Source organism: Panthera onca, chromosome C2 (genome assembly GCF_046562875.1).
Source record: "Panthera onca isolate mPanOnc1 chromosome C2, mPanOnc1 haplotype 2, whole genome shotgun sequence".
Lineage (NCBI taxonomy): Eukaryota > Metazoa > Chordata > Mammalia > Carnivora > Felidae > Panthera > Panthera onca.
Window position 1 is genome coordinate 83,845,615 of NC_138347.1, and position 10,590 is coordinate 83,856,204.

At 38.8% G+C, this 10,590-nt stretch overlaps 3 non-coding genes and 1 pseudogene across 4 annotated transcripts; all 4 read right to left on the minus strand.

Annotated features, from left to right (window-relative positions):
- Window positions 1–600: 600 nt before the first annotated feature.
- On the minus strand, window positions 601–2,962 carry LOC132683432 (translation machinery-associated protein 7 pseudogene; annotated as a pseudogene). Its single transcript, XR_013557967.2, has 2 exons — window positions 2,741–2,962; window positions 601–1,593 (listed from the first exon to the last, which is right to left on the minus strand). The product of XR_013557967.2 is annotated as a translation machinery-associated protein 7 pseudogene (transcript).
- A 632-nt stretch (window positions 2,963–3,594) lies between these two features.
- LOC132684479 (small nucleolar RNA SNORA4) lies at window positions 3,595–3,729 on the minus strand. The gene has a single exon (XR_009612689.1). It is a non-coding gene; the product is annotated as a small nucleolar RNA SNORA4 (small nucleolar RNA).
- A 502-nt stretch (window positions 3,730–4,231) lies between these two features.
- On the minus strand, window positions 4,232–4,361 carry LOC132684472 (small nucleolar RNA SNORA63). The gene has a single exon (XR_009612683.1). It is a non-coding gene; the product is annotated as a small nucleolar RNA SNORA63 (small nucleolar RNA).
- A 356-nt stretch (window positions 4,362–4,717) lies between these two features.
- LOC132684498 (small nucleolar RNA SNORA81) lies at window positions 4,718–4,897 on the minus strand. Its single transcript, XR_009612707.1, has one exon. It is a non-coding gene; the product is annotated as a small nucleolar RNA SNORA81 (small nucleolar RNA).
- Window positions 4,898–10,590: the final 5,693 nt, after the last annotated feature.

The following is a 10,590-nucleotide window of genomic DNA, read 5'->3' on the forward strand; positions in this document are numbered from 1 at the left end:
TAATTCTGTAACTAGAATAAAATATTTATTGTAGTGTGCTGTTTTATCTTATCTTGGAAAATAGGCAATTATGGCAAAAAGCATAATTCTTTAAGGAATAAGGACCAAACAACTTTAAAGAAAAAATATTTGTTATTATAATTTATTGAATATTCGATATACAATATGGCAAATTTTCTGGGATTTAACCCTAGGATATGATTGTTGCTGGTGCTTATTAGTAAAAGGCTCCAGTTCATGCTTATGACTAGTAAAATGTTTTACTGTTGGAGAAGTGGATAAAGTACACCAAAGATAGCTGATTGGATTAAAACAAACTCTGGTCTCTAGCTTAGAGACCCCTCCTCCGGGTTCTTCTTTCTTTGTTTGCTGAGCGCCCGAAAACCAACCCCCGCCCCCCCCAATATGGAAGCTGGTAACTATAAATTACCCTTCCCGCTCACATTCGGGGCTCAGATCTTTGGAGAAACGGTCTCCTCTGAGCCCGTCAGTGTTAAATAAATCTCCAATCCACCAAGGTCTCCAAGTGCCGCTTGGTTTTCCCGCCAGCATTCCAGCCTGATGCCGTAACATTACAAAGTAAAAACACAATACCATACAAAATGAAATCACTTTATTAAAAAAAAAACATTTTCGAGTTTGTTTTATTCAGTCTAATGACTAACGCAATAAAAGCAGATAAACTAGTTTAATATAATTGGATGCTTTTTTTTAAAAGAGATTTTATTTCTAAGTAGTCTCTACACCCAACCTGGGGCTTAAATTTATAATCTCAAAATCAAGAGTCACATGCTCCACTGACTAAGCCAGCCAGGCGCCCCATAATTGGCTGCTTTTTTTCTTTTCTTTTCTTTTTTTAAAGTTTATTTATTTTTGAGAGAGAGACACAGTGTGAGCATGGGCAGGGGAGAGGCAGAGAAAGAGGGAGAGACACAGAACTTGAAGTGGGCTCCAGGCTCTGTGCTGATGGCACACGTAACTCGTAACACAAATGGCCATCAGCACAGAGCCCAATGTGGGGCCTGAACTCACAAACTGTGAGATCATGACCTGAGCCGAAGTTGGACGCCCAACCAAGTGGGCCACCTAGGCACCTCAATTGGCTGCTTTTATACAGCACATATTGTCCAGTCCACAATATAGTATTAAATGATGGAGCACACTCAATATAACCATTTTTACAGAACTAGGAAATAAATTTCTAAGAATAATTGTTACAACCCCATCTGTCATATCCAACTCCAATATTCTAATTCTGAAGCAGATAAAACCAATGACCATCCTCATATGGGCTCACGAGTAAGAGTAGTGTTACCATCAAAATCTGTATTTTTGATCCGTTATGAGCATTGAGACGAGCTTCAAATATTCCCAAAGAAAGAAGCACAGTGGACGTTATCATCACCTATTCCACAACAGCGAGTGCTCCATTCAAAACTGTCTCATCCCAGGAATTAAATAAGGTCAGTCACATTCATTGGCATTTCCTCCACTGTGCTATTGTAGAAAGTCTGAATGTCACAAAGAATCCACTTGTCTTCTTCAATGTTTATGGCCACAGCTTTCCTCCCAAATCAGCCTCCACTGCCAATTCTGAACAAACAAAAATTATTAATCAGAATATTGCTTATCAAGTACAATATGAGCTACTAACAATATGAGCTACTTGTTAACCATCAGTGGCTGTTTATTTCCCAAGATTATATATAGAGTGATTCTAACTAGATGCCAATTACAATATCTAGAGAGAAAAAGGATTTCTTTTGTAGTTAGTGGAAAGGATTCCTTTGGCTGCAAAATCAGATTCTATCAGGCATCTTAAGCATTATTATTTATAAAGCAGATGACAGTATTGTGTTTGTGGTAGTGGAATTAAAGCCCATACCCAAGAGGGCTAGCCAAGAGCAGTTGTTGGCCTGGGACAGATGTAAACACCACAGACTAAACAAAAAGAACAATTACGTAATTCGTCTTGACACACTTTTGGAACTATAAAGTGCAACTGTAAACTCTGGAATGTTAGCTATTGTTTAGGACTAGGCAGTCTAATACAATAGCCAGTAGCTACATGTGGATATTGAAATTAAAATTAAATAGAAAATATAGTTAACCGGTTGCATGAACCACACCTCAGTAGCTACATGGTGGCCTGTCACTTCTGTGTTGGGCAGCACAGATATAGAATATTTTCATTGCTGCAAAAGTTCTATTGGACAGACTTGGTCTAGGACTTAACTTTTTATAGCGTGTGTGTGGAAGGAACTTCCAAAGATCTGTCATGATAACCCATACTTATCACCGCTTTCTGCTCAGTTCACCTAAGACACCGTAACACAGATGGCTGAGATATATGTACCACCATGGCTCTATACCAAAACAGATAATACAGCCAATCAAAAATGCTGTGGCTGGAGCGATTTAAAATATCAAATAACCGGAACAAGAAAAAAACAAATATGGAAATACTGACTCGCTCTTTGTCCAAACTACATGCTGTTTCACTCGTGAAACCATGTCCTAAATTAGGCCAGTGCCATCTCTGAGCACCGTCTCATCATCTATTCTTGTTGACTACTACATTTTGTCTTTCTTTTTTATTTTAATGATTGATTTTTTAAAACAAAAGTTTATTCTTAAATGTACAACAGGATCTAAGACACTCCATTCTACTAGCTATCGGCAGCAACAGGGTTATGACAGGGAATCCAGATGTTTAAACAGGAATGGAATTAAGGATTACCACTGCCTCAGGCGCAAGGAACAGTTTACTTTTTGCCAGATTTCTTAGTTCTGCCTGTGACCAGGGGGCCCTTCCCTGCAGCCTGGTCTTGGCCTTTTAGCTCCTGGAGTTTCTTCTGCTCCTCTTTTGGCTCCTGCTTGAACGCCTTATGTTGGCCATCTCCTCGGCCTACTTCTTGGGCTGCTTCGGGGGCTTCTTCCTGCCCCCTTTGCGGCTGGACATGGTGCCTCTATATCTTTTTAAAGTTATTTTTACATTAGTAGCAAGACATAATTTATTTAGTAATAAAACCACTATACCTAAGCCAGTGTCAATGTAAATTGATACCAGAAAATGCTAACAAAATCCCAGTTATAGAGGAATCCCCAAGAAAGCACAAGATATGAATAACACGACTAAAAAAAAGGACTCACGTGTAAGCTAAGGCAGCCGGATCTAACAGCATTGTTGATTTTTCCTTTGAATATCAATTGTACAAAATCCAAAGTCTGGGCTACATTTCACATTTGTTTTTCTACTATGTTCTGATCAACCATGAATCTCTCCAAGTAGAATTTAAATACATCTTACCATGTTACTAGATGATAAGATTGTTGTCCTCATTCATATACCTGATTTTAAAGGTTGTCTGGCTAACAGAAGCACACTTGAACAACAACACATAAATTTATTTCACCAGAATAAAGGCAAATACTCAATGAAGATGACAAATATTCAGTTGAGAATACAGTTTCCACAAGTGGTGGGCGGTGCATAGTTTATAACCATAGATACCATTGTACATAAAAATCATGAGCCTGAGATCACGGTAGTATACATTCAAGTTCTGATTCAAACAGCAGCTGCTGCACACTCTTCCAGGCCACCAAACAGTAACGAACCGCATAGAAATCATACAGCTCACTGTGGAGTGTGGGCTTTATTTCCCCACATAGCTTGAGCTGACAAAGACTGCTAAAAATCTTCCCCTCAAAACCAACTTTTGGCAGATGACTATAATTAAATGAGGAATTGAAATACCAGTAAGTTGGCAGTAATCAAAACGTGGTTTGTCCCAGGGGCGCCTGGGTGGCTCAGTTGGTTGGGCTTCCGACTTCGGCTCAGGTCATGATCTCGCGGTCCGTGGGTTCGAGCCCCGCGTCGGGCTCTGTGCTGACTGCTCAGAGCCTGGAGCCTGTTTCGGATTCTGTGTCTCCCTCTCTCTCTGACCCTCCCCCATTCGTGCTCTGTCTCTCTCTGTCTCAAAAATAAATAAACGTTAAAAAAAAATTTAAAAAAAAAAAAAAAACAAAAAAAAAAAAACGTGGTTTGTCCCATACCTGAATTCCTTCCCGATAATGCCTTTCTTTCTTTCTTCTTTCTTTCTTTCTTTCTTTCTTTCTTTCTTTCTTTCTTTTTTTCTTTCTTTCTTTCTCTGTCACCACCTGCAAAATATTAATAAGGCTGAATTCTCAACAGTCATCCCTCAAGTCAGTGTTTAACTTGATAGACATGTCTGAGACCACGCATCCCTGGCTGCTAAGCACCAGGGCAGACAGGGCTAGAAAGGTAACAGTTTTATTTTGAGCAGGGGTAAAGACAAGGCAGCACTTTACAGCTACATTGTAACTACATCCTGCATCAGTTTATTAAGGAAGTAATTAGATATTAACTGTGTCTTAACTGGCAATACTAGGGAAGAACTACTCTTACCACATCAGAAACTGAACTTCCTGGCATGCATTTTCTCAGAAGCCAGTCTACCCTCTGCCTTGTGTTCTGAAAAAGTACAGCCTGTGTACTGGTAGGTCTCTTGTATGCCACAAGGAGCATGTAATTCCAACCCCCCTCCCCACCCCCCCAGCCCCTGGTATTGCAGAGAGGAGAGGAAAATGTTAATAGAGTCAGAAGAAAAAGCCATTTGATTTCTTACTCTCATCCCTGCCATTGCAAGGGGCAAGTTAGAAATTCATTCTATTAATTCTACTTAAATACAGATATTATTGCACCAAATTTTAGAACAAAGTATCCTGGACTTAAGAAAGAGGTTCAGCTCAGTTTTTTTATTATCTGGTATAATTGTTTCTCTTCTTGTGTTTACTCTGCTGCTTTATTTATAAATACTAAGACACGGTTACTACTTTCTGTAATTTTAGTACAGAGCTTAAGTAAGAAGGTAAAAAAAAAAATTCTGGCCATAATTTTTATGTATATCAACTAGAAAAACATTACCCTCTTTCAAAAATATTATAAAATACTGGTCCTTTCAAGGGTCAATTCTTCCTTCTTTATTAGAATTTGAAATGGATTTCTCATGAACTTTTTGATAACTTCCAACATATCGATTGACATTAAGGCAGAAAACAACCCAACCTTAAAAGAAAAGAGAGAGATAACTAATTATTTTGACACATCAATTAAGCAGATATAACAGTTTTCATAATAATACATAGAGAAATGTTTGAGACCAAGCGTCCCTGTCTTACTATAGAATTGAGCTAGACAGAGATTGTAGGAAACAATTGCTTTCAGCAGGGGGAAAGGACAATATAGCACTTCACAGCTATACTGTAACAATTAACCCAACCTGCTAGCTATAGACAAATCATGTGCCCACCTTAATGCTTATATTTAATTTCTGGTAAATCTCATGGATTTGACCTTTAATCCCTTGACTCCACATTTTTATCTGCTTCATCCAAAACAAGCATCTTGACCCATTTTGGAAAGTTAAAAAAATAAATCTTACTTAAATGTGGGTTGTGCATGGGGACTTCCTTCCAAAGACTACATTACGGAAGGGGAGCGTAACTTTATTGGAGAAACCTAACAAACACAACCTCAGCCAGGGGACCAAGGTCAGCTCAACAGTAATAATCCTTAATTTAATGAGATGAAAATGGCACTTTACTTCTGTGGTCTTCCTCCCCCAAAACCCATAACCCCAGTCTAATCTTGAGAAAGACATCAAATTCCAATATAAGGGCATCCTACTAAATAGCTGACCGATATCTGACTCCTAAAAACTGTTCAGGTCATCAAAAACAGGGAAAATTTTAGAAACTGTCACAGCCAAGAGGAGCTTAAGGAGACATGACAATTAAATATAAACTAAATGGGTGGGATACTGGAACCAAAAAAAAAAAAAAAAGGACATTAGGTAAAAACTAAAGAAATCAGAGTAAATTCTGGACTTCAGTTCACAATAATGTATCAAGGTTGGTTCATTAATTTTAACAAATACCACACTAATGTAAGATATGGGAAACTCCTTACAAAGTATATAGGAACTTTCTGAACTATCTTCTCAATTTTTCTGTAAACCTAAAATGGATCTAAAATATAAAGTTTATTAAAGGAAAGGCCTAGTATCATGTCTAGGAATTCATGCATTTGGCTTAAACAATGAGGCGAATTATTTTCCCTCCTGTACCTCAATATCACCAGTTTAAATATGCCCTAAGTAAAATATGGCGATACTTACAAAGATAGCTTCTATTTAACATATCAGACGCTCTCCCTGAAACACTGGTATGTGCTGCTTCAACTGTATGCTGTGCCTTTCACTTGGAACACCATTTCCACAATGCAGGCATGACAAATTGTCTCCTTACAGTATTCAAGTGCCAGAATTACCATTTGGATCTAAAAGTTAAAGCTTAAATTATTATGTTGTAGAAATACAGGCTCCACCAAACCATTTCTGAAGCACATGGCTAAATGCTGAACTGCTCATATTTAGTTTAAGATTCTGGTCTGCAAACAGCCTTTATGCAGCACAACACAGAATCACTTCTAAGCTTATAATGCAGAATAATCAAACTGCTTCATGATAAAATCCCTTTCAGCATCTCATTTTTATTTTTATTTTTAAAAAATGTTTTATTTATTTTTTGAGAGAGAGTGGAAGTGGGGAGGGGCAGAAAGAGAGGGGGGCAGAGGATCCAAAGTGGGCTCTGAGCTGTCAAGCTGACAGCAGCCAGCCCAATGTGGGGCTTGAACTCATGAACTGTGAGATCATGCCCTGAGCGGAAGTCTGATGCTCAACCGGCTGAGCCACCCAGGTGCCCCACAGCATCTCATTTTTGATTAGATTTCTGTGCCTTTACAAACTTGAGATCCTCAGCTTCCTAGAGATACCAGTTAGATAATTAAAGAATCCAAACAAACATTTCGTACATTATTCTTCTATGTGCAGGATATGTAAGTAGTGAAACAAGTTCTGCGTTTATAGCTCCAAGACAAATCGTTCTGTTATGTAGTCACTGATTATCAGTTACTTTAAAAATAAATCTTTCCAATGGGAACTTATGCCATATAGCCTTGATCTTAATAAAGCCTACAGCTTGGTTAAGAAAAGCTTTATTTCATAGCTAGTAACAGTGAATTTTTTTTTAAATGTGTATTTATTTTGAGAGAAAGGTGGGGGGGGGGAGGGACATAGAGAGAGAGAGAGAGAGAGAGAGAGAGAGAGAGAGAGAGGGAATCCCAAGCAGGCTCTATGCTGTCAGCTCACAGCTGGATGTGGGCTGGATCTCATGAACCATGAGATCAAGACCTGAGCCAGAATCAAGAGTCCGACACTTAACCAAATGAGCCACCCAGGTGCCTGCAGTGAGCTTTGAAAAACAGATAGCATGCAACAGATTTATCACAAACTACAAAGATTCCCATCTAATTACAGATCATTGCAGTTTTCATGTTGCAAAATTGCGTTTAGACTTAACAACAATAATATACAAAGGGCATGGATTCTGTCTACCCTGAAAAAAAGAAAGCTTTAGTTTCTCAGGCTGGGGAGATATAGCCCTGCAAACCATCTCTGCAAACCTAGTTCCTGTTTAGTTTGAAAGAAAAACTCTGGGGTGCCTGGGTGGCTCAGTTGGTTGGGTGTCTGACTTTGGCTCAGGTCATGGTCTTGCAGTTTGCGAGTTCAAGCCCCACACCAGGCCCTGTGCTGACAGCTCAGAGCCTGGAGCCTGCTTCGGATTCTGCGTTTCCCTCTCTCTGCCCCTTCCCAGTGCATGCTCTCTCTTTATCTCTCAAAGATGAATGAACTTTTAAAAAATTTTTGAGACAAAAACTATATGCTTGCGTGTGGACAATAATAGAAAAAAAAAAGGTTCTGAATGGACCACTTTACACCAAATCTTAAGCTATTCTTCACTTTTGTAAAACCTGAAGTATCTGAAAATCTGTCCCCCTGGGGGACAGCCATTAACCAATGACTGATGGTGCAGATGTAAATAAACCAGTGCTGGCCTCTTTGGTAAGGACAACCCTGAGGACTGACTACACTGATCTCACAGTTCTTCTGTGGGATGGAGCCACCTCCAGGGCAACACCTGCTTGAGAGTAAAGCTTGCCCGGCCTCCTCCGAATGCACTGAGATGAACACAACATCACTTCTGTGTTTTGTCTTCCCCAAATGGATAGCCTGAATCTATTTGGGGAGAAGTGTCAGAAAACAAACAAACAATGCGGGAATATTCTATTAAAAAACTGTCCTCCATTCTCAATGATTGACACCATCCTCTACTCACATATTTTTAGTACGCAGAAATCTCTATTAAGCATACGGATACCAAAATCACTTCATCATCTAACCTATTAAAATCACGAAAGACGAAGACTGAGGAACTGTTCCAGAATGAAGGAGACCAAAGAGACATAACTACTAAATTCAATATGTGATCCTATATTATATTTTGGACCAGTAAACAAGCCATTTTTTTTTTTTTTGTAAGATGTTCATTAGTTGGACAACTGGTGAAATTTGAATTAGGTCTACAGATTAAATAATATTGAATCAATGTTATTTTTTTATTTTGATAATTGTGTTATGATGTAAGAGAATGCCCTTATTTCTAGATAACACACACTGAAATATTAAGGGGTAAACAGGCATAATGTCAGTGACTTACTGCCAAATGCTTCAGAAAAACATTATGTGAGTATATGTGCAATTGTGTATATATACAGAGAATAAAACAAATGTGTTATAAATAGTAACATTTGAGAAATACAGGTAAAGAATACTGGAATTCTTTGTCCACTTTTGTAACTTTTCTAGAAGTCTAAAATAATTTCAAATTAAAAGTGTAAAATTCAAAATAAGAGTATCAAGCCTATTAACATAATTTACAGAAGAGAAACCACAGAAGTCTTAAACTGGCAGCTCATTTGTTTTCTTTGTTCTGCACAGTGTTTTAAACCCGAATTAGATGCTTTCTGAGGAAATTTCATATGCAAATCCAAATTTCCACCTTTGCATGAAAAGTCCGTAGCTTGTAATCTTATTCCTTATCCTTTGGTGGCAACTAATGAGTCTGTAGGTAAACAAACATTCAACCATAGGATGGTAAAGCCAAGAGGAAAAAACTCATCAATAAATCATGGGAACTCGAGGGCATCTGAATCTCCAGAGTGTGATTTAGAAGGAGAAACCACAAGCCAGCCAGCTAGGGTCCCCGTGGCACAGCTGTATCTCCAGTCCCAGTGTCCAAGGAAGTGGCTGCAGATATGGAGGGCACAGCCAAGAGGACCATGAGGAGGAGCGAGCAAAATAAATTGGAAGGGATCAGCATAGGATGGAGGAAGACCTAGTGTGTGGGTGAAAGAGACCCATTTCTACAACATTAGTGGAATAAATTTAGCCTTTATGAATGCAAAGCTCTAGTTGGTAATAAAACATAACTGCAGAAAATGGTGTCAAAGAAAGAAAAGCAGGTTTAAGTGAGGCTTCAATAAAAATCCTTGACAATCAGAGGAAACAGAAAAGCATTCTGCACCTTGTGTCATGTCTGAACTTTGAAAGCACTGATCCCAGCTTTCTCCTTGAGGAGAAGACCCAGAGCTTCCTGGCAGAAAGCTTCTCCAGCTGAAGCCCACAGAGGGGAAATTGATCACTCTGTTGCTAAATGATGTGTGTGTGATTTCTGGCTTCAAACTCTGGATGGCCTCACAGGTGGAGTAAGAAGCCAGTGTGATGTGCAGGCCACAATCTAGGAAGAAGCACATCACAGTCCCTAATGAACGGGAGAATATCATTTTCAGGAAAAATGCTTTAGAGCCTGTGCTCTATTACGTTACCATGGGATTACAGGACTCCAAAGTGAACTATGATATGACAAGGATGACACAGGCAGTGGGGCAGAAACATTAATGTTTGCTGGCAGGAAGCTCAGAACACAGGAATTCTATTTCCTCATTAACATTGACATCATTTGCTGAGAATGGCTTGTGAGGGATGTCAGAGGTTTCAAAAGAATGAAGAGAATCTGATACAGCAGTTGCAGAAAATGAAAGAATGAGGTGGCTAGAGAAACACTATGGGCCTGCTGTGCAGTGCAAAACGACTAGGCAACGGTGACTCCCATGAATCTCTTTTACTACCAAGTCTTCTCAGTGCACAGGTTTCTCCAGCTCTTCTAGGAAGCTTGATGCAGGCACAAAGAAGACAGATAGTTGGATCCATCCACAATTGCAGTTTTCTCGGGTGAATAAATAGCTGGTAATAATTGACAGCATTTATAAACCTTGGGGGTGGAGACTCAGGTTTTTGTTATGATTTTACAAATAATCAAGGATCAAATATGATAAGTGACTTGTTTACAATCACTTGGGTAATAAACAGTAGTTGCTAAGATTAGAACTTCAATCTTTGTTCTACATTTCTCTTTAGGTGGTGGAAAGGTTTTGTAGCTTTTTGAAGGAAAACTAGGAAAAATTCCCAAAGGAATATTAGAGAATAGTCTGCAATTAAACTATTTTAATACTGTAAACACTAAGGAAATAAAACAATATACAAAGAAATAAAAAACTCTTGTAAGGCTTGACCTTTGGCTTTTAAAACATACTAAGTCTACCTT